This window comes from Scyliorhinus torazame, chromosome 12 (genome assembly GCF_047496885.1).
Source record: "Scyliorhinus torazame isolate Kashiwa2021f chromosome 12, sScyTor2.1, whole genome shotgun sequence".
NCBI classification, from domain to species: Eukaryota; Metazoa; Chordata; class Chondrichthyes; order Carcharhiniformes; family Scyliorhinidae; genus Scyliorhinus; species Scyliorhinus torazame.
Window position 1 is genome coordinate 22,452,254 of NC_092718.1, and position 24,388 is coordinate 22,476,641.

Sequence of the window (24,388 nt, forward strand, 5' to 3'; positions counted from 1 at the left end):
GAAATTCGGCACTCCTCCGTCGAAAAGGAGGCCCAAGCTATCGTTGAAGCTGTGCCGCACTGGAGGCATTACCTGGCCGGCAGGAGATTCACTCTCCTCACTGACCAACGGTCGGTTGCCTTCATGTTTAACAACACACAGCGGGGTAAGATCAAAAATGATAAGATCCTGCGGTGGAGGATCGAGCTCTCCACCTTCAATTACGAGATTTTGTATCGCCCCGGTAAGCTCAACGAGCCCCCCGATGCACTGTCCCGAGGTACATGTGCCAGCGCACAAGTTGACCAACTCCGGACCCTGCACGACGATCTCTGTCACCCAGGGGTCACCCACTTTTATAAAAGAACAAAGAAATGTACAGCACAGGAACAGGCCCTTCGGCCCTCCAAGCCCGTGCCGACCATGCTGCCCGACTAAACTACAATCTTCTACATTCCTGGGTCCGTATCCCTCTATTCCCATCCTATTGATGTATTTGTCAAGATGCCCCTTAAATGTCTCTATCGTCCCTGCTTCCACCACCTCCTCCGGTAGCGAGTTCCAGGCACCCACTACCCTCTGTGTAAAAAACTTGCCTCGTACATCTACTCTAAACCTTGCCCCTCTCACCTTAAACCTATGCCCCTAGTAATTGATCCCTCTACCCTGGGGAAAAGCCTCTGACTATCCACTCTGTCTATGCCCCTCATAATTTTGTACACCTCTATCAGGTCGCCCCTCAACCTCCATCGTTCCAGTGAGAACAAACCGAGTTTATTCAACCGCTCCTCATAGCTAATGCCCTCCATACCAGGCAACATTCTGGTAAATCTCTTCTGCACCCTCTCTAAAGCCTCCACATCTTTCTGGTAGTGTGGCGACCAGAATTGAACACTATACTCCAAGCGTGGCCTAACTAAGGTTCTAGACAGCAGCAACATGACTTGCCAATTCTTATACTCAATGCCCCGGCCAATGAAGGCAAGCATGCCGTATGCCTTCTTGATTACATTCTCCACCTGTGTTGCCCCTTTCAGTGACCTGTGGACCTGTACACCTAGATCTCTCTGACTTTCAATACTCTTGAGGGTTCTACCATTCACTATATATTCCCTACCTGCATTAGACCTTCCAAAATGCATTACCTCACATTTGTCCGGATTAAACTCCATCTGCCATCTCTTCGCCCAAGTCTCCAAACAATCTAAATCCTGCTGTATCCTCTGACAGTCCTCATCGCTCTCTGCAATTCCACTAACCTTTGTGTCGTCTGCAAACTTACTAATCAGACCAGTTACATTTTCCTCCAAATCATTTACATATACTACAAAGAGCAAAGGTCCCAGCACTGATCCCTGCGGAACACCACTGGTCACAGCCCTCCAATTAGAAAAGCATCCTTCCATTGCTACTCTCTGCCTTCTATGACCTAGCCAGTTCTGTATCCACCTTGCCAGCTCACCCTAATCCCGTGTGACTTCACCTTTTGTACTAGTCTACCATGAGGGACCTTGTCAAAGGCCTTACTGAAGTCCATATAGACAACATCCACTGCCCTACCTGCATCAATCATCTTAGTGACCTCCTCGAAAAACTCTATCAAGTTAGTGAGACACGACCTCCCCTTCACAAAACCATGCTGCCTCTCACTAATACGTCCATTTGCTTCCAAATGGGAGTAAATCCTGTCTCGAAGAATTCTCTCCAGTAATTTCCCTACCACTGAAGTAAGGCTCACCGGCCTGTAGTTCCCTGGATTATCCTTGCTACCCTTCTTAAACAGAGGAACAACATTGGCTATTCTCCAGTCCTCCGGGACATTACCTGAAGACAGTGAGGACCAAAGATTTCTGTCAAGGCCTCAGCAATTTCCTTTCCAGCCTCCTTCAGTATTCTGGGGTAGATCCCACCAGGCCCTGGGGACTTATCTACCTTAATATTTTTTAAGACACCCAACACCTCGTCTTTTTGGATCACAATGTGACCCAGGCTATCTACACTCCCTTCTCCAGACTCAACATCTACCAATTCCTTCTCTTTGGTGAATACTGATGCAAAGTATTCATTTAGTACCTCGCCCATTTCCTCTGGCTCCACACATAGATTCACTTCATTAAGGAACGCAATCTGCCCTACTCCATCGAGGAAGTCAGGGCTGTCACCAGAGGCTGCCAGGTCTGCGCGGAGTGTAAACCGCACTTCTACCAGCCAGACCGTGCGCGCCTGGTGAAGGCCGCCCACCCCTTTGAACGCCTCAGCGTGGACTTCAAAGGGCCCCTCCCCTCCACCGACCGCAACACGTATTTTCTCAATGTGGCCGACGAATATTCCAGATTCCCCTTCGCCATCCCATGCCCCGATATGACGCCTGCCACCGTCATCAAAGCCGGTCTGGAAGGCTGTCCAGCTGGCCCTACGGTCGAGAAATCTCCCAGCCTCCCGCTGGCAGGAGGGCCTCCCCGACACACTTCACTCCATTTGGTCGCTCCTGTGCACGGCGATTAACGAAACCCCCCCATGAACGTCTCTTTGCCTTTCCCAGGAAGTCCACCTCCGGGGTTTCGCTCCAGGACCCGTTCTCCTCCGCAAGCACGTACGGCTCCACAAGGTGGACCCGTTGGTTGTGAGGATACAGCTACTCCACGCAAACCCACAGTACGCCTATGTACCCCGACGGCCGCCAAGACACAGTCTCCCTCAGGGACCTGGCACCAACTGGGTCCCCCCCCCCCCCCCACCCCCCCTCAGCCCCGGCGCCACCCTCCCTTCCCCCAGCGCACCCCACGCTCCAGGACAATCCATCCTCCCCTTGGGCCCCCCCCCCCGGGGATGAAGAGGATGTCGACACGCTCCCGGAGTCACCGACGACCGAGCCGACACCTGACTTGCCACCAGCACTGCGGCGCTCTCAACGACGGATCAAGGCGCCCAACCGTCTAAATTTGTAACCTTCTCTGAAATTTTAATGACAACTTGTATGTAAATAGTTTTCCACCCCCCCCGCTGGACTCATTTTTAACAGGGGGTGAATGTGGTAGTCACCACTGTTGTATTATATTGTATATACTGCTCTGCATACGAGGGTATTACGGTGAGGCCCTTGTACTACAGGTACGGGGGTAGATCCCTGCCGGCTGGCTACGCCCAGTAGGCGGAGTATAAATGTGTGTGCTCTCCGAACTGCAGCCATTTCGGCAGCAGCTGTAGGAGGCCACACATCTCTGTGTAATAAAGCCTCGATTACTCTCTACTCTCGTCTCGTCGTAATTGATAGTGCATCAGAGACATTGAAGCACGTGGAGAAAGCCTTGTCACACCATGAGGGCCGGTTTGCCTCATTGGAAGCGGATTTGGTGCTCATGGTGGAGAGCAACAAAGGTCTGAGGTTAAGATTGGACGATCTTGAGAACAGATCGAGGCGGTTGAAACGGGGATGGTGGGGCTACAGGAGGGAATAGAGGGCTCGAAGCCAACTGAGTATTTCTCGGAGGTGTTATCTCGGCTGGTGGGAGGGGATGAGGTGTTCGCCCCTTCGGAGTTCGCTGGAGCACATTGGGCGCTCCGACGGAAACCACTGTCGATTGAGCCACAGCGAGCGGTGATTATGCACTTTCACAGCTACGAAAGGAAGGAGAGGGTCTAGGAGTGGGCGAAAAAGAGTCATAAAATTGACTGGGATGGACCCACGGTGAAGATATATCAAAAGGTTCAATAAAAATATTTTCCCAAAAAAAGAAGGGCATTGAAATTTGACAGAACTTTCATTTTACCTGTCTCCCTGATCCGTTCTGATCTGCTGAGGGGTGGCATCAACGTGGATTGTGTGCTCTGAACTCAATGTGCAATCTTGTGACTCAGAGGCAGGATTAATACCAACTGAGCCACAGATGGCGGACCTGGGGGTATATAAATGCACAAATCGCTGAAGGTGGCAGGGCAGATCGAGAAAGCCATTAATAAGGCAAAAAGGATCCTGGGCTTTCTAAATCGAGTATTGAGCACAAAAATAAGGAAGTTACGGTCAATACTTAATATTTAAATATTTAAAATATTTTCAAAAAAACACTCATTTAGATGTACAGATTAGATCTGGTGTCGACGATGTGCTGAGCAGTCACACAATAGGTGGCTCTCACTTGGGACCCTCAATTTAGACCCTTTTAACCTGAAAATTGGATACAAAGTAACAGAACCCCCCCCCCCCCCCCACCCCCACTCCTGTCTAGGTTGTTCTCTTTTATAACCACAGTGTGTGTTTTAACCCGTATGGTGGACAAATAATCACACAAGTATTTTAGTTCAATCACAGTTTATTTATTAGACACTAAATTGTTTACTTAAGTGATCATGCGTTCATGCACACTAAGACTATAACTATCACACTTAAACAACCTTAACTTAACATCCAGATGACCGGCAGGTAGAGGGTTGATATGGCCTTATCTGTTTCCTAACTTCTGGTGGCTGGAACTCGGGTAGGTTGTCTGTGTGATATGCCTTCAATAAACACACAACGAGTGATGAATGTAACTGAGGCTTTAATACACTAAACAGTTAGCCTCCTGACCTCTGATCCCGAACTGGGGCAGAGGTGGAGACTGACCACCTTTATACATGAGCCCGAGGGGAGGAGCCACAGGCGGAGCCAACCGGGACAAGCCCAGACATGTACAACACAACACAATGCAACACAGTGGTTTACCACATTCACCCCCTATTTAAAAAAGAGTCTGGCGGGGGTGAAGTGGTCTTAGAGGTCAAGTCTGTCGGGGGCCTTGACCTTCCGCCGTGATCGCCTCAGTCCCGGCTGTGGTGTGGGCACTGGTGTCGTGACCTGCGCGTCTGGGAGCGTGTTGTCCTCTTCTTCACCCAGTTGTTGAGTCGGTGAAGGGGGGGGCGGTGTATGGGCGGAAGTGGCGGTGAATGTCGCCGGTGGGCCTGCGGGTGCTAGTTCGTGAGGTAGGTGGGCAGGGGTGGGGAAAGATGGTGTAGGGTCGGGGGTGGTGGTGGTGATGGTCGCTGGGGAGCCTGCCAGTGCCAAATCCCGAAGGGAGACTGTGTCCTGTCGCCCGTCCTGGTGTGCCACGTAGGCATATTGTGGATTGGTATGGAGGAGCAGGACTTTCTCAACGAGGGGGATGGATTGATGGCTCCTCGCATGCTTCCGGAGGATTACGGGCCCTGGGACTGTCAGCCAGGACGGGAGCGAGACCCCGGAGGTGGACTTCCTGGGGAAGGGAAACATACGCTCGTGAGGAGTCTCATTGGTGGCAGTGCACAGGAGCGACCGGATGGAGTGGAGCGTGTTGGAGAGGACCTCCTGCCAGCGGGAGACTGTGAGGCTCCTAGACCGTAGGGCCAGGAGGACGGCCTTCCAGACATCGCGTTCTCCCTCTCTACCTGTCCGTTGCCCCGGGGGTTATAGCTGGTCGCCCTGCTGGTGGCGATGTCCTTGCTGAGCAGGAACTGACGCAACTCGTCGCTCATGAAGGAGGATCCCCGACCACTATGGATGTAGGCGGGGAACCCGAATAGGGTGAAAAGACTGTGCAGGGCCTTGATGACGGTGGCAGAGGTCATGTCAGGGCACGGGATGGCAAAGGGGAATCTTGAGTATTCGTCAACAATGTTGAGGAAGTACACATTACGGTCAGTGGAGGGGAGGGGCCCTCTGAAGTCGATGCTGAGGCGCTCAAAGGGGCAAGAGGCCGTTACCAGGTGTGCTCTGTCTGGCCGATAGACGTGCGGTTTGCACTCCGTGCAGACCTGGCAGTACCTGGTCACGGTCCTGACTGCCTCAATGGAGTAAGGCAGGTTGCGAGCCTTGATGAAGAGAAACAAATGGGTGACCCCCAGGGGACAGAGGTCATTGTGGAGGGCTCGGAGTCGGTCTGCTTGTGCGCTGGCACATGTACCGCGGGACAGGGCATCTGGGGGCTCATTGAGCTGCCCAGGTCAATACAAGATATCATAGTTGTAGGTGGAGAGCTCGATCCTCCACCTCAGAATCTTGTTATTCCTGATCTTGCCCCGCTGTGTGTTATTGAACATGAAGGCAACCGACCGTTGGTCAGTGAGGAGAGTGAATCGCCTGCCGGCCAGGTAATACCTCCAATGTCGCACAGCTTCTACGATGGCTGGGCTTCCGTTTCGACAGAGGAATGTCGAATTTCGGAAGCATGGAGGGTACGGGAGAAGAGTGCCACGGACATGCCCGCCTGGTTGAGTGTAGCGGCCAGGGCAAAGTCCGATGCATCGCTCTCCACCTGGAATGGGATGGACTCGTCCACAGCGTGCATCGCGGCTTTGGCAATATCTGCCTTGATGCGATTGAAGGCCAGTCGGGCCTCAGCCGTCAGGGGAAAAATGGTGGATTTGATCAGTGGACGGGCCTTGTCCGCATAATTGGGGACCCACTGGGCGTAGTACGAGAAGAACCCCAGGCATTTCTTCAAGGCCTTGGGGGAGGGGGAGTTCCATGAGTGGGTGCATGCGGTCGGGGTCGGGCCCTAGGACTCCGTGTTCCACGACGTAGCCGAGGATGGCGAGGCGGGTTGTGCGGAAAACACATTTTTCTTTATTATAGGTGAGGTTCAGGAATTTAGCGGTGTGGAGGAAGTGCCGGAGGTTCTCGTCATGGTCCTGCTGGTCATGGCCGCAGATGGTGACATTGTCTGAGTACGGGAAAGTGGCCCGCAGCCCGTACTGGTCAACCATTTGGTCCATTTCTCTTTGGAAGACCGAGACCCCATTGGTGATGCCAAAGCGGATCCTGAAGAAATGGTAGAGGCGGCCATCTGCCTCGAAGGCAGTGTATTGGCGGTCCTCCGGGCGGGTAGGGAGCTGGGCGTCAAGTCAACTGTGGAGAAGACTCGATACTGCGCAATCTGGTTGACCATATCAGATATGTGGGGGAGGGGGTACGCATCGAGCTGCGTGTACCGGTTGATCATCTGACTGTAATCGATGACCATCCGGTGCTTCTCCCCAGTCTTGACGACCACCACTTGGGCTCTCCAGGGGCTGGTACTAGCCTCAATGATCCCCTCTCGCAGGAGTCGCTGGACCTCCGACCTGATTAAGGCCCTGTCCCGGGCACTGTATCGTCTGCTCCTGGAAGCAACGGGCTTACAGTCCGGGGTGAGGTTTGCGAAGAGCGAGGGTGGGTCGACCTTTAGGGTAACGAGGTTACAGACGGTGAGGGGGGGCAGGGGTCCACCGAACTTTAAAGTAAGGCTCTGGAGGTGGCACTGGAAGTCAAGCCCCAGCAATAGGGCAGCACAGAGATGGGGAAGGCATAGAGTTTGAAGTTAGCGTACTCTACGCCTTGTACAGTAAGGGTCGCGACACAGTACCCCCGGATTTCTACTGCATGGGATCCGGAAGCCAGGGAGATTTTCTGGGTCGCGGGTAAGATTGGGAGGGAGCAGCGCCTCACCGTATCTGGGTGTATGAAGCTGTCTGTGCTCCCAGAGTCGAAAAGATAGGCCGTCTCGTGTCCGTTGATCCGGACGGTCATCGTGGACTTCGCGAGGTGGTGCGGCCGGGACTGGTCGAGCGTGATGGAGGCGAGCTTCGGAAGGCGGTCGGTAGGCCGGTCGGAGCTAGCGGTGGCCAGCGTACGGTCGGGTGAGCCAGGCTCCCGGGAGGCAGTGGAATGGTCCCAAGATGGCGGCCCCCAAGAGTCGCACATGGCGGGAGGCATCAGCGACGGCGTCCAAGATGGCGGCCCCCATGGGTCACATGTGGCGGGTGGCAGCGGCGATGGCGTCCCCCGTGGGTCGCGCGTGGCGGTTGGAGGATGCGTTAAAGATGGCGGCCCCCATGGGTCGCACGTGGCTGCCAAAATTGAAGATGGCGGCGCCCACGGTCGCACATGGCGGGTGGCGCAGCAGCTGGGGGCGGCCCCGACAGGCAGCAGGCAGCGCTGCTGGGCCTGGAAGTTTTAGGGGGAGATCGGGCCTGGCAGGTTTTTGCAAAGTGGCCCGTCTTCCCACAGCCGTTGCAAGTTGCGTTCCGTGCACGGCAGTGTTGTCTGGGGTGGCTGCCCTGGCCGCAAAAGTAGCACCTCAGGCCTCCGGCGTTGGCAGGCCGCTGCGCGGCACAGGCTTGCGTCGCACCCGGGTCGGATGATGGCTGCGCCCATGAGGGTGCCGCGCAGTCGGAGGTATCGGCAGGACACCTCCAGCGAGTTTGAGAGTTGCACTGTCTCTGGGAAGCCGAGTATACCCCCTTCTAGCAATCGCTGGCAGATATAATTTGATTTCATGCCCGCAACATAAGCGTCCCTGATCAGCAGCTCCGTGTGCTGGGTAGCCGATATCGGCAGGCAATCACAGTTCCGGCAGAGTACACGCAAAGCACGCAGGAATTCTGCAACTGATTCCCCTGGATGTTGCCGTCTAATGGCAAGGAGGTGCCTAGCATACACCTCGTTAACGGACTTCACGTATTGTCCCTTCAGCAGCGTTATTGCCTCCGCATTCCCTGATGAGAAGAAAAACTCTTGGGCTCACCCGTGCGTGGAGGATCTGCTTTTTCTGGAGGTCTGTGAAGTCGTCGGTGGAGGATGCGAGGTACGCTTCGAAGCAGCTTAGCCAGTGCTCAAATGTTTCTGTGGCGTCGGCTGCCTGTGGGTCCAGCTCCAGGCGATCAGGCTTGAGTGATGAGTTCATCTTAAAGTTTAGTGTATTAAATTGATATGCCATCAATAAACACACGACGAGTGATGAACGTAACTGAGGCTTTAATACAGTAAACAGCAAGCCTCCTGGCCTCTGGTCCCGAACTGGGTCAGAGGTGGAGACTAGCCTCCTTTATACATGAGCCCGAGGGGAGGAGCCTCAGGCGGATCCAGCCGGGACAAGGCCAGGCATGTATAATACAACACAATGCAACACAGTGGTTTCCCACACTGTGCTTGATTGTCGTCCTTCGGTAAATGTCGCAGGCCCTTCAACTTGGCCGATGTCGGTAGCTGTGCTGCAGTCGGATGTCAGGCGCAAGAGCCGGTCCAAAAGAGAGCGAATGCTGGCTATGCAGTTCTTCTTATCCTCCGATCTTTCTCGCTCTTTTGGGTGGTCCCAGGTGAGGATCCAATGGATCGATAGGGTCTTGCTCACCCTCATCGATCTTGGCCAATTAGGGGCGGGCACCTTGATGGCTGGGCGGGTCCAGGTTGACCATGGTCGTTAGCGTTCAGGGCACGTAGGCCTTCCCAAATAAGGCAAGCAGGTGCTGCCGAGTCTGCCACTTATTGTTAGTTTCTATCTGGAGCCCATTGTCCTGGGAAGACCTTTGAGTGGCCTTCAGCAGGTGTGAGTTCCTGCATAAAGTCTGGGCTGCAGTTTGCAAATATACAAACTGCAGCTTGTCTCTGTCCCAAGCTTGACAACATTTCCCATCACTATTTGCGGAAGGCCATTTTAGATGGCCACAAGGCCCCTTAATTAAGTCACTCCCTGGCCTCCTCTGTTATAAGGAAAACAATCCTAGCCTATCCATTCTTTCCTCATAACTGCAATTTTCTAGCCCTGGCAACACTTGTAAATTTCCTCTGCACTCTCTCCAGAGTATTTATGTCCTTCCTGTAATGTGGTGACCAGATCTGTACACAGAACTCCAGTTGTGGCCTAACCAGCGATGCATACATCCTGACATACCTGCTTTTATATTCCATACCTCACCCAACAAAGGAGAGCATTCCATATGCTTTCTTGTCCACCTGTCTTGTCATCCTCAAGGACGTGTGGACATGCACTCCAAAGTCTCTCACTTCCTCAACTCCTCTCAATGTCTTTGCATTTATTGAATACTCCCTTGCTTTGTTTGCGCTCTCCAAATGCGTTACCTCACATTTTCCCAGGCTGAATTCCATTTGCCACATGTCTGCCCACTCAACCAAGCCATTCAAATCATTCTGGAGTCAACAGCTATCCTCTTCGCTATCTCCATTCTTCTTCTGAAGTTAGAATGAAGATCTCATCAGAATAAACTGCTGTCGAAATGTTGAATACTCGCTGGGCATTTCTATCCCCAACAATGATTCCATTTGAGATCCACTCCATTAGTGCCTAGCTGCTATGTGGAATGAGTGCAGCGTTTCTGTACTTCGTGCAGATTCCAACCTGTCCCTTCTTGGGTGTTATTTCTCCATGTATTTCATGATGTTGAAGTTAAATGCACTGCCCTTATTACTGCTTTAAATTTGATAACCAAACACAACTTTAGACCACAGAGGCAGGAAGGTTACAGCACAGAAGGAGGCCACATGGCCCGTCGAGTCTGTACCAGCTGTCTGCTTGAATAAATCAACTAGTCCCACTCCCCTATCCTTTCCTCGTAACCGTCCAATTTTTTTAATCTTCAGCCATTTACCCAGTTTCCACAACTGAATCTTCTTTGGCCACCCTCTCGGGCAGTGATTTCTAGCTGTAAAAAAAACGTTTTCCTCACGTGACCTTCTGTTCCTTCGCCAACCACCTTAATCGGTGTCCTCCAGATTTGAACGTCCTGCCGAAGGAAACAATTTCTCTCTATCAGCTCTCTCTAAACCCTCATGGTTTTAGAATACCTGTATTAAGTCTCATCTCAAACTTCTCTTCTTTGAGGAGAACAAGCTGGCTTCTCTAATTTGCCCTCATCTCTTGATTCATTATAGTAAATTGAAAAGGATCATTTATGTCCACTTGAACTGAATGGTATCTCAGATTAGTAATTTAGCTGTAAGATGCGGGTTCCAACAAAGCAGCACCCCTGCATTAAAACACTCTGTTAGCCTTGTAATGCACTTGGCACCTGAGTGGGACTTGAATCATAAAAGGCTTCTGGCAGAGAGAGACAATAGAGTAATCACTGAGCCAAGTAGACACTCTATAACTCCATTATAGGTTAGCCTGTAGCATTAAAATAATGCTGACTGCAATATCTCGCTCTCTCAGCTCACCCAGCGAAAATGGCTATTTAAGCAATGCACCAGATTTTAGCCACCACTCATGGGTTCGTCCCTCAGTGCCATCCACAGCATTTTAAAAAGGAGCAGAAAATATCAGCCACTCAATTACAATCTTATTAGTTTCCTGGAACAAAATGCTGACTTCGGGAAAATAGCTAGTGACCCTTCAGGTTGTGCAGTGAATAGTTATCGTTGCAGCGTACATCACAATAAGTGATTGAAATAAATCTTCGGCGCACTGCATCACTCTCCATTTCATTCCTGCAATCACATTCAGCATTGCTTCCATGCTGCTTCAAAGAATCGAAGGGAGCTTGAGAATAATGTAGCACACTTCAGAATGTAAATGTTCTCCCTGAGGAGAGATCAGGCTTTGGAGAAAGAGCTGGGGAGCGGAACTAAATGGATATCTCTTCAAAGAGCTGGCAAAAGCTCGATGGGCCGAACGATTTTCTAAAGATATTTCTCTTCAATCTCCTTCTCACTAATAGTAAAAACCATCAGTTCTTTAAGTTCCTCTTCATAACTCCGAGGAGTATATTCTCAATCCCTTTGCTGTCTCTCTCTGCAATCCATTATTATGACCGAGATGGGAGGACCACAATTTCTCCAGCCCCATTGCTCCCACAGGTTACGCTGTAAATGTAAGTGTTTGATTCGCTCACCAAAATGGCCAATTGTGTACTTTTGCTACTGTTAGACCCAGAATCAAAGAGTCTTTAACCAGGCGTCTTTCAATAAATTCGGATTTATTATGAAATGAAACTTCTTTTGTTAGCAAGTTGCAAGAACACGCCAATGCAAGCGTGCACACAAAAACAAAGTACCAAACCAATTGGGGGCTGTATTCTCCGCTTCCCACCAGCATCAGCGAGAATTGCGCTCGGGCGGAGAATAGCGCACAATGACAAAATCGCGATTTACACCCAGCCGATTCTGACGCCGAACTCGGATCGCCTGCTGGCGACGCTAGAGAAGTTTGGACCCCCTGCCGATTTGCCCCTGCATCTGCATGGATTTAAATCTCATTAGTGGCTATTACAATCCCAGACCAGACTGCAACGGTTGCTAGGATACTAGACAGAAAGCCCAATATTTAATTTAATTTGTAAGACTGTGAGGTAAGGATACCTCGCTCCAAGAGTGATTTCAGCCACAAATTGGGTTATATTATATTAAAATACAGTAACTTTATCACTACAAACACAAATAGCTTTCAATTACCAGTTAAAAAATGCCTGACAATACAGTCAGTCAATCCTAACCGCTATCTTTTTCTCCCCTCTAACAGCATCCATCTCAGGTCACAATCGACCTTTAAATACAGTTAGCAGATGCAGGAATACTTGCTGTAAAGAGATGCCTGGGATAAACCACTTTGAGAAAGAGATCCTCCAGGAAACAGCTTGCAGAGTCTTGCCTTTGCAGAAACTTCTGTTCTGTTCACGGGCGAAAAAATATTTTTTAACTAAACTGCTGGTAGAGAAGAAGCTCGTCTGTTCACGGACAGATCCAGAACTGAACTGAACCTCCCGAAACTGCTTCCGCCTCTGGCTCCTCCTATTAACTACCTGGGACTGGATTTACCAGCTGTTCACGAAAGGAAATTCCAGTCCCACGCCGACGCACGGGTTTCCCGGCGACAAAGGATGCTGTCAATGCACCTTTAGGTGCCAAGCCCTCACCACGAGGGGCTAGGCGCACACCGGAGTGGTTGGCACGCCGCTGACCATCGTGGAAGGCCTTTGGCGCCACGCCAGCCGGGGCCGAAAGGACTGCGCCGGGCGGCGGACGTCCGCGCACGTGCGGGAGCGTCAGCGACTGCTGACGTCATCCCCGCACATGCGCGGGGGGGGGGCTCTTCCGCGTTGGCCATGGTGAAGACTGTGGCCGAGACAGGCCCACCCGCGGATCGGTGGGCCCCGATCGCGGGCCAGGCCACCGTGGGGGCACCCCCCCGGGGCCAGATCGCCTGTGCCCCCCCCCCCCCGTCCCCAGGACCCCGGAGCCTGCCCGTGCCGCCTCGTCCCGCCGGGAAGAGAGGTGGTTTGATTCTCTCCAGCGGGACAGGCATTCCAGCAGCGGGACTTCGGCCCATTGCGGGCTTGAGAATTGCCGGGGGGGGGGGGGGGGGGGGGGGGGGGCTCACCGATCAGCGCGGCGCGATTCCCGCCCTCGCCGAATATCCGGTGTCAGAGAATTCGGCAACCGGCAGGGGCGGGATTCACGCCAGCCCTCAGCGATTCTCCGACCCGGCGGGGGTGTCGGAGAATCCCGCCCCAGCTTTCCGGGTGTTGATGTCAATAGAGCAGACCTTCTCGAAAGCTTGCCGATTGTCTTAGAAACATTTTGTTTGGCTCCTGTGTGCGTAGGTACCTTGGCCGAGTTCTGAGTAGAGCACCTGTTTGGCCTGTCTTGGTTTGGACATACTGATGTCCCATCGTGTGGTATTATCATGGCCTCAAATTCAGCAGCCTGAACATAATGAGATACAGTGGTGAAGGACAGCTTGTGAAGCGGAAAAAATATAAAAATGGGAAGAAAGATGTACATCCGAAACAACACAAATCCAGTTAATGATTCATTGTTGAAGGTCTCTTACATTTATCACTGTGTGAATAATCAAACATCATTTGTATCTTCGTTGCAATGAATCACAGCCTTTATTCTAAATCAGCCATGATAGATATTAACTTAGTGCAAACACAGGGGGTGGGTGTGAAACTTCAGAATATGATCAACAAGACATGAAAACTCGTGCTATGTTTTCAAATTAAAATGTGTCCACTTGAGTCTAATCGCTGTTAGTTATTGATTGATACAACTCATTTCCTTTCATGAAATGTGTTCAGTAAAAGGCTGTCTTAAAGGCATGATGTCCTCATGAAAGTAGCTTGCTAATTTAAAAAAATATGGAGGGGGAGCAATTTTCCAGCCGTGTTGTGCCCGGTGCACATCCCGCTATTCCCGGATAATAGCGGGAGAACCCCTAAATGGGGTTACCGCTGGGAGCCGGTTGAGTATGATGTTCCTGGCCCACTTTAAACTCATTCAAGTATGCCCAGATCGTTCAATCCCGCTCCCGGGATTATCCACCCCCCCACCCCCCCTCGGCACTACCTGAGGCTGGCGGGAATCACTTGTTGTCTCCATGAACGTAATAACCACGTCTGGGGTCTCTTAGGCCATTGGAGCACCTGGGTAGTCGGTGACAGGGGTGTGCCCTGGAAGTGCCAGGGATTGACATTCTCGAAGAAGAAAAAATCTAACCATTTCTCCTTGACATTCAATGGCATTAGTATCGCAGAGTCCCCCACTCTCAACATTCTGGGGGCTTACCATTGACTAGAAACTGAACCGACCAGCCATATAAATACTGTGGCTACAAGAGCAAATCAGAGGGTGCGAATTCTGCAAAGAATTCCTGACTCCCCAAAGGCTGTCCACCATCAACAAGGCACAAATCAGCAGTGTGATGGAATATGCCCCACTTGCCTGGATGAGTGCAGCTCCAACAACACTCAACAAGATTGATACCATCCAGGACAAAGCAGCCCACTTCCACAAATATTCACTCCCTCCACCACAGGCCCACAATGGCAGCCATGTGTACCATCTACAATCGAATCATAGAATTTACAGTGCAGGAGGAGGCCATTCGGCCCATCAAATCTGCACTGGCCCTCGGAAAGAGCACCCTGCTTAAGCCCACGCCTTTTAAACTGCAGAAGGAGACCATTTGGCCCATCAAGTCTGCACCGGCCCTCGGAAAGAGCACTCTGCTTAAGCCCATGCCTCCATCCTATCCCCGTAATCCAGTAACCCCACCTAACTCTTTGGACACTAAGGGGCAATTTAGCATGTCCAATCCACCTAACCTGCACATTTTTGGACTGTGGGAGAAAACCGGAGCACCCGGAGGAAACCCACGCAGACACGGGGAGAACGTGCAGACTTCACACAGACAGTCACCCGAGGCCAGAATTGAACCTGTGACCCTGGAGCTGTGAGGCAGCAGTGCTAACCACTGTGCCACCTTGCCGCCCAGTGGACATACTGCTCTGTGAAATAATTTAAAAATCACAACTGTTAAGAAATAATCTGAAATAAGGCTATGGATGCCACTTAATCAGGCCTCATGATGAAGAAACTAAAATGCAGCTGTGACCTGTAAGGTGGGAAAAAAATCCTTATTGTAAGCGTCTTTTAAAAAAAAATTTTTAGAGTACCCAATTCATTTTTTCCAATTAAGGGGCAAATTAGCCTGGCCAATCCACCTACCCTGCACATCTTTGGGTTGTGAGGGCGAAACGCACGCAAACACGGGGAGAATGTGCAAATTCTATATGGACAGTGACCCAGAGCCGGGATCAAACCTGGGACCTCGGCACCGTGAGGCAGCATTGCTAACCACTGCCCCACCGTGCTGCCTTGTAAGCGTCTTTTTAAGGAGTGCACTTCAGCAACTCATCAAGGTTCCGTCAGCTGTACCTTCCAAACCCACAATCTCCACCATCTAGAAGGACAAGGGCAGCAGATACCTGGGAACATGACCACCTACAAGTTCCCTGCCAAGTCACTCACCACCCTGACTTGGAAATATATCACCGTTCCTTGACTGTCTCCGGGTTAAAATCCAGGAACTCCCTCCCTAACAGCACAGAGGGTGTACCTACACCACATGGACTGCAGTGGTTCAGAAAGGCAGCTCACCACCACCTTCTCAAGGGAGATTAGGAGTGGGCAATAAATATTGGACTTGCCAGTGTTGTTCCCATTCTGCAAAAGAAAAAAATTAAAAAACGTAAAACACCCACCTGCTGACTCAAAACAAAAATTAGAGGGTGCATCGATTGACTGATTCTACGAGACAGTTGGACTTGAAAGATTCCATGACCCTTTTCGGCAGAACAGGCATGGAGCCTGCCTGGCGAATATATTTATCCCAAAATCGAAAGCACCAAAACAGGTTATCAGGTCATCACGCACTGCAGTTTGTGAAAGTTTCCCTTGTGCAAAATGGTTGCTGCGCTTCCTGTGGGACAACACTGACTACACTTCAAGAGTTTATTTCATTCACTGTAAAATGCTTTTGAACATTCTAATGTTGCGAGACATGCTACATAACTACGCACCTTTCTTTCTCGTCCACTCTGAGCAAGAAATAAACAATTGGAACTGGAAATTGAGGATTGCAAATGCACAAAAGGAACATGACTGGAGTTTGTCAGATAAAACCTTGAAGATGACAAACGATTTTTAAAAAATCAATTGCAACAGCAACATAATAGATAGGCCAGTGAGGAATCACAACATATCGCTGTTAAAGGTTATTTTAATTTTATACTGAAGAAAAGTGAAATTACCAAAGTGTGACAGAGGAATTCTGTTGACAAGTACATTGGGACTAAAAAAACAACCCACATAACAGTCGTCAAGAGGTGAACAAGAAGTCCATTGAGTGCATCCAAAGAAGCATCTTTACTGTCTGTCTGGATGTTCTGGTACCAAAGGTGTCAGATGAACTCTAAATGAGTCAGATATGGAGGCCGATTTTGCTGAGTTGGATGGTTTGTGATGTAGAACAAGGCCATTCGTACGGGTTCCCGTACCAGCCGAGGTTATTCATGAAGGCCCCACCTTCTCAACCTTGCCCCTCGCCTGAGGTGTGGTGATCCTCGGGTTAAATCACCACCAGTCAGCTCTCCCCCTCAAAGGGGAAAGCAGCTTATGGTCATCTGGGACTATGGCGACTTTACTTTATGTAATGGCACGGAGATTTGTACGCTCTTGTAAACCAGGGGAAGAAAAGAAGTCTGAACACTAACTAACTGATTGGGGGAATCTCTAAGGTAGGTCAGAGTGAATATAGCGGCTGCAACATTGTAATGATAATTCAAACATGACTCCATGAACAATAAGGGGTGGTGAAGTGGGCACTTTGATCGGTGGATTCACACTTCTAATAATCTTTTTAATAATCTTTTTCATTGTCACAAGTAGGCTTACATTAACACTGCAATGAAGTTACTGTGGAAAGCCCCGAGTCGCCACATTCCGGCGCCTGTTCGGGTACACAGCGGGAGAATTCAGAATGTCCAAATTACCTAACAGCACGTCTTTCAGGACTTGTGGGAGGAAACCGGAGCGCCCGGAGGAAACCCACGCACACACGGGGAGAACGTGCAGACTCCGCACAGACAGTGATCTAAGCCGGGAATTGAACCTGAGACCCTGGTGCTGTGAAGCCATAGTGCTAACCACTATGCTACCGTGCTGCCCTCCACACTCCACACTTAGGTGTGGAGCTGGATTTTTACTGAGATGGGATGACTCGGGAGCACTTTATAAATAGCGGCTAGGATCTGATTCCGGGATTCCTCACCCCATTTGTTTGCTGGAGTTTCTGCAGGGCAGAAATTCAGTAAAATTGAACTAGCACAGACGTATTTACACATCAACGTGGCTGCAAAATCACAGTCGCTACTCACTATTGTGACGCACATAAGTCTGTTATGTTACAGGAGACTTCCATTTGGAATAATAATCTTTATCAGAATCACAAGTAGGCTTACATTAACAGTGCAATGAAGAAGGCAGCACGGTGGCCCAGTGGTTAGCACTGCGGTCTCATGGCGCCAAGGTCCCAGGTTCGATCCCAGCTCTGGGTCACTGTCCATGTGGAGTTTGCACATTCTCCCCGTGTCTGCGTGGGTTTCACCCCCACAACCTAAAAGATGTGCAGTGTAGGCTGGAACCGCTGACAGGTGGGGCAATTGAGCACAGTGTTGGCAATGGCCTCATTTATGCCAGGCCAGTAGACAGCCTCTCGGGCCCTCCGTCGGCACTTCTCCACGCCAGGGTGGCCCTCGTGCAGCTGCTCTAAAACCAGGTGATGCATGCTGTGTGGGATCACGATGCGGTCCAGCTTCAGGAGGACGCCATCAACGACTGCCAGATCGTCTCGAATATTATAGAACTGCGGGCATTGTCCCTTGAGCCATCCGTCAGTCATGTGGCGCATCACATGTTGTAGCAAGGAGTCAGCCGCAGTCTCACGGCGAATGTGGGTTAGGCGTTCATCCGTGGCCGGCAGATTGGCGGCTGTGAAGACCACATGGGCGTCGACTTGGCAAACGAACCCCTCTGGGTCGGACGGAGTGGTGACTGCCTTGGACAGAGCGTCGGCTATGATCAGGTCCTTACCCGGTGTGTACACGAGCTGGAAATCGTATCTCCGGCGCTTGAGCAGAATGCGTTGTAGGCGAGGGGGTCATGTCATTGAGGTCTTTTTGGATGGTGCCGACCAGCGGGCAATGGTCGGTCTCCACAGTGAACTGGGGAAGGCCACACACATAGTCATGGAACTTGTTGACACTGGTCAACAGGACTAGGAACTCCTTCTCGATTTGCACATAGCGCTGCTCTGTGGGGGTCATGGCCCGTGACGCATAGGCAACAGGGGCCCATGACGATGCGTCATCTCGTTGCAGGAGCACCGCCCCTATGCCGGATTGGCTAGCGTCCGTTGATATTTTCGTCTCCCTTGCAGGATCGAAAAACGCCAATACCGGGGCAGTGGTCAGCTTGACCTTGAGCTCCTCCCATTCACGCTGGTGGGCGGGAAGCCACTGGAAGTCCGTCGTCTTCCTAACTAGGTTGCGGAGAGCCGTGGTGTGGGAAGCGAGGTTAGGGATGAACTTTCCTAGGAAGTTGACCATTCCTAAGAACCGGAGCACCGCCTTCTTATCCGCCGGCTTCTGCATGGCCGTGATGGCTGCCACCTTGTCCGCATCCGGCCGCACACCCAACCGGGAGATGTGGTCTCCTCAAAACTTGCGTTCGATCTGGCCGAAAGAACATTTGGCTCTGTTGAGGCGCAGGCCTTGGTCCCGTATTCGCTTAAAAACGCGTTGGAGGCGACTGATATGCTCCTGCGGGGTGGACCAGATGATGATGTCGTCGACATAGACGCGCACGCCCTCGATGCCCTCCATCGTCTGCTCCATGATGCGGTGGAACACTTCAGATGCTGATATGATTCCAAATGGCATTCTATTGTAGCAGTACCTGCCAAATGGGGTGTTAAAAGTACACAGCTTTCTGCTGGACTTGTCCAATTGAATCTGCCAGAAGCCCTTTGATGCATCCAGCTTGGTGAATATGTTGGCTCGAGCCATCTCGCACGTGATCTCCTCACGCTTGGGGATAGGGTAATGCATGATGTTATGATTTAAATCCTTCGGGTCGATACAGATCCGGAGCTCGCCGGAAGGCTTCTTGACGCATACCATGGAACTGACCCAGTCAGTGGGTTCCGTCACTCTGGAAAGCACTCCTTGGTCCTGGAGGTCCTGCAGCTGCTGCTTGAGGCGGTCCTTGAGGGGTGCTGGGATTCGGTGAGGTGCATGAACCACAGGCGTGGTGTCCTGTTTGAGCAGGATTTTGTATGTGTAGGGAAGTGTGCCCATGCCTTCGAAGACATCTCGGTGTTGAGTGATGATGGCACTTAGTTGCGCCCTGAAGTCCGCATCTTGGAAGTCAGGCGTTTCCTCTGGAGAGAGGGAATGTACGCGCTGCACGAGGTTGAGGATCTTGCACGCCTGTGTGCCTAGCAGGGAGTCCTTTGAGGAGCTCACGACCTCGAAGGGTAGGGTGACTTTTCGCGAGTTGTGCGTCACCTCGAGATGGCATGACCCGGTGGCGGGGATGACGTTACCATTATAGTTGACCAGTTGGCAATTGGATGGAAGAATTGTTGTTTTGACTCCCTGGGTTTGAAATGCTGACCATGCGAGGAGATTGGCGGAAGCACCAGTGTCCAGACGGAATCTGATCTGGGATCAGTTGACCGTCAGGGTGGCACACCACTCGTCGTCCGGATCAATGCTGTGCACCAACAGCGGCTGGAGCTTTCGATTCGGGGACAGCCTGTTCTTGGTTATGACAGCGACTCGAAAAGGCTCCCTGTCCTCGGTGTCACTGGTCTGCATGAAGTCAGGATCGGACTCGGTGACGGTGGGTTGGATTGCCCGAACATTCCTGCGAGGCTGGTTAAATCGTTGCGAGTTGGCAGGCTCGGCTGCTTGACAGCAGGCAGCATAGTGGCCAAGCCTGCCACAGCGTAGGCACTGTCACGATTTTGCAGGGCATTGCTTTAAGTGGGCGGAGCCACAGTTGCCGCACGTCGTGATGTCAGTGCGTTCGTTCCTCCACCGCGCATCGCGGTACGGTCTTGTGTGGTGTGGGCCTGCGCATCGCGTTCCTCCACGTCACCGTCCCCTCGTTTGGCGCGTACAAGCGTGGGAGGCCTCGGAAAGCGTGCGAAATGGCCGCCCTCCTCCAGACGGCGGCCCAGGAGGTGTTCGATCGTTTGGACCCGACCCGCCTCATGCGGCCCTTGCCACGCCGTTTCAGCTGCCTGTATGTAGGAGTACCGGCTGCTGGCATTCTCATGCAGGACACAGGTCTCGATGGCAGTCGCTAGGGTTAGTTGTTTACCTTTAAGGATCTTCTGATGCAGGGTGTCCGACATGACCCTAAAAACAATCTGGTCGCGTATCATGGAGTCGGAGGTGGGCCCGTAGCCGCAGGATTGCGCGAGGATGTGGAGATGTGTTAAATAGGATTGGAAAGGCTCGTCCTTACCCTGCAAGCGCTGCTGGAACAGGTACCTTTCGAAGCATTCGTTGACTTCAACACTGAAGTGTGTGTTGAATTTGAGGAGCACCGTCTTGTACTTGGTCTTGTCCTCGTCGTCCGCAAATGTCAGGGAGTTAAAGATGTGGATGGCATGTTGCCCAGCCGTGGAGAGAAGAAGGGCTATCTTCCTGGTGTCCGATGCATTCTCCCTGTCCGTGGCCTCGAGGAAGAGCTGGAAGCGCTGTTCAAATATCTTCCAATTTACCCCGAGATTGCCAGCGATGCGGAGCGGCGGCGGCAGGTTGATGTTCTCCATTCTGTAGGATGCCGGAATGCTGAGAAGTTGCAGGTAGGTCTCACAAGTGCTAGATTGCGGCCACTCCTTGTACCATGTCGTGTTGGGTGTTCTGGTTTACAAACAAGCCAACAATGCTGGAAGTGGTGTAACGCTTTTTTATTAACTGTTCAACTATGTTAACATACTGTAAACGTGGGTATAAGCAATACCAGCTTAACTGTGGACCCTTTCCTATCACTAGCTATGGTGAGGCACTCAGCACATGGTGAATGTCTGTGATGCATCCGAGCTGGCTGCTGCTAGAAATGAGCAGGAACTCTCCTGTCCCCTGTCTTTATAGTGCTTGTGCTCTCACTGGTGCTTGGCTGCGGTGTTATGTATGCTGGTTGGTTCTACTGCATGTCCATCAGTGTGTGTGTGTGATTGCACCATAATGTACTGATGTATATTATGACAGGCTGGACCCTTTATACCCATCTCTGATGCCCTCTAGTGATGCTGTGGCTATTACATCTGTCTGCAGTCCCTGGTGGATGTGCAGATGTATGTACAGATCACTACAGCGCTGTGAAGCAACAGTGCTACCCACTGTGCTAGCGTGCTGTCAAGGGATTGCGCATAAGGTGGCATGGGTAGGGAATGAGGTGTGTGTGGTGGCGTGAGGGGCGTTTTTATTTTAACTGGGGCAAAGCCCCACAGCACTGAGGCGGGTCTTTAAAACAGCTGGTCCCCACACCCAGCAGCCCCTGTAGATGACTCCGAACCTTTTTCCCAGGTCGGCTGGCTGGATTGCAGGCTGCACCTGCATCCCCACAGTGAAAATCCTATCTTTGCGGGAAGGTCGAACCAGGAAATTCCCCAGCTCGCTACCTGCCTCAGGAATGAAAGTTCAGCCTGTTGTAACTGAGCCACCACTCGTTTTATTAGGTTTAGCTCAGTGGGCTAGACAGCTGGTTTGTGATGCAGAACAAGCCCAGCAGCACGGGTTCAATTCCCGTACCAGCTGAGAATTCTGAATTCTCCCTCTGTGTACCCGAACAGGCGCCGGAATGTGGCGACTAGGGGCTTTTCACAGTAACTTCATTGCAGTGTTAATGTAAGCCTACTTGTGACAATAAAGATTATTTATTTATTTTTATTCATAACAAACTACTTTTTAATTTTCAGAATTCTCATCAAAACATCGTAAAGTAACGAAATGGAAGAAGTGGAGTAGAATTGCTACAACATGCTTATTCAATAGGCTATCTGATGTTCACGTCGCACAATTGCACTCTCCTGAAGATTGCAAAAACACCCAGTTTCCTTTCCACTTCCAGCTGTTGACAGATCTTTTAATTTAATGTGCTGTGTTGATAACTTGATCTGATCTGACATTTGTCCCAATTTGTTCAATACGGACCTTGTTGTTGAATCCCATTTCCACAATGTTTTTTTTTTTAAGTAAAGCTTTTGCGCTGCCTGGCAGATGGATTGCAATTCAATTAATTCGGCTGCCAATATCAATTGGAGTCTGTTAGGGGAGATCACAGCGTGGATTTTACTGCTCGTGAAATGTCTCTTCTTGGTCAGCTGGGTATTAACACTTGGAAGAATCTATCTGTATGCTTCGGGATCCTCTGAGTAAAGTTGCCAAGAAATCCATGCAAGAGGAGTATCTGTTTGTCTGCTGCACAGTGCACATTTTGGTTGGAAATTTAAGCGAAATGCTCCAGCAGGCATGGTAGGCATGTGCGATCATGCAGAGAGGGAAGCTTTTCGACGGCAATGCAGCAGGTTCTAAAAGGAGAGTCACCTGCCCACACAGGTTCTAACACCACGGCCATAACATTCCTGCCCAACTCCATTACCATTAACATTAAGCTTGCTGAGAACACAAAGGACAGAAAACTCCACATGTAAATAGTTCATCTTAAATTGGTTTTACTTCATTCACGTGTGAACATCCGTGATTTGTGGAGACTGCGTAGCCAGTGAATAAACGTACTGGCACACTTCATTGTTAATAGGCTTTCATGGTCGCAGGGGAGTTTTTTTTCTTGTGGAAGAAAACATGTTGTCTGCGTTCACTCTTTATTGAATGTTCATGCTAATATTCACTGCTTTACCCGCCACTCTGTGGGACCTGGCTGAAGTGGCTGGCCCTCCCTTCCATGCATTGTAATTTTTTCTGGCCTCGGGGAGGAGTTCCTCCCCATTGAGGCCACACTTAGGGAGATTTGATCTCGCCAGCAGGAATGGCTGTTCGCAGATCGGGGCGCCATTTTGACTCGCAGCCCTGATTGCCTCCCCCTCCCCCCTTCAGGACCCTCCCATTTTATCAAACCCCCCATCACCTCTCAACGTTCCAGAGGACCCTGGGATCCCCCCTCCTTCACCCCTCTAATTGGCAAGACCCCTCCCGGGCCCAACCCCTGGCACTATCGTCCTGGCACACTGGCACCACCATGCTGGCATCCTGGCAACGGCACGCAGGCACCCTGTCAGTTTCAAGGTGGCACTGCCAGGGTGCTTGAGTGGCAGGGTGCAATGCCTCGTGTCAAGATGCCCAGGTGCCGGGGAGTTCCAGGGTATCAACCTGGCCTGTCCCTGAGCACCCGGGGTTCTCACATGCTGTGCTAGATCCCCAAGGTGCTGTTACACCTGGTCCATGTTTGTGTGGACCAACACTCAACGGCGCCCTGGCGAGGTATTGCAGGCATGGCCATTGAGTCCCGGGCTCCAAGCGAATCCAGGAGCTGTGGATTTAAATAATAATAATAATCGCTTATTGTCACAAGTAGGCTTCAATGAAGTTTCTCCCTGTCGCAAATCAGGTTATGGCCCCTCTTGCGAGGTTCCCCAGCTGTGAACTGATTAGTGCAGGGCCGGAGAATCACCCTCCTGATCTCAGGCACAACTAGACCAAGCCGACTGTTCTACCCTACCTGTAAGTGAGGGTGAACCAAGTGCCACACGATTCCCATGCACCACTGACTTTATCTTGACGGTAGGACATGATCACAAAATGTTTTAACGTAATGAGTGTTCATGGCCTGCAAATGTATTACAAATGTATTGCAATCAGAAAACGCCAGAGGAGGGTAAGAGATTTGAGCTGCCACAGAGGACCACTGAACTAATCCCTCATTTTGAACCCACCTTTGAAATGAAATGAAATGAAATGAAAATCGCTTATTGTCACAAGTAGGCTTCAAATGAAGTTACTGTGAAAAGCCCCTAGTCGCCACATTCCGGCGCCTGTTCGGGGAGGCTGGTACGGGAATTGAACCGTGCTGCTGGCCTGCCTTGGTCTGCTTTAAAAGCCAGTGATTTAGCCCTGTGCTAAAGTCAAATTTCTGTTCTCGCCTAATTAAGTCATCCCACCTGCCACATTTCCTGCTCTTGCAGAACCCATAAACCCCACTCTCCCACCAAGGATCAGAAACGTTTCTAAAATTGAAAGAATTTAACTTTGTAAGACTCTCAGTAAGAGAATCAAGAGTTATGGGGATAAGGTGGGAAAGTGGGGTTGA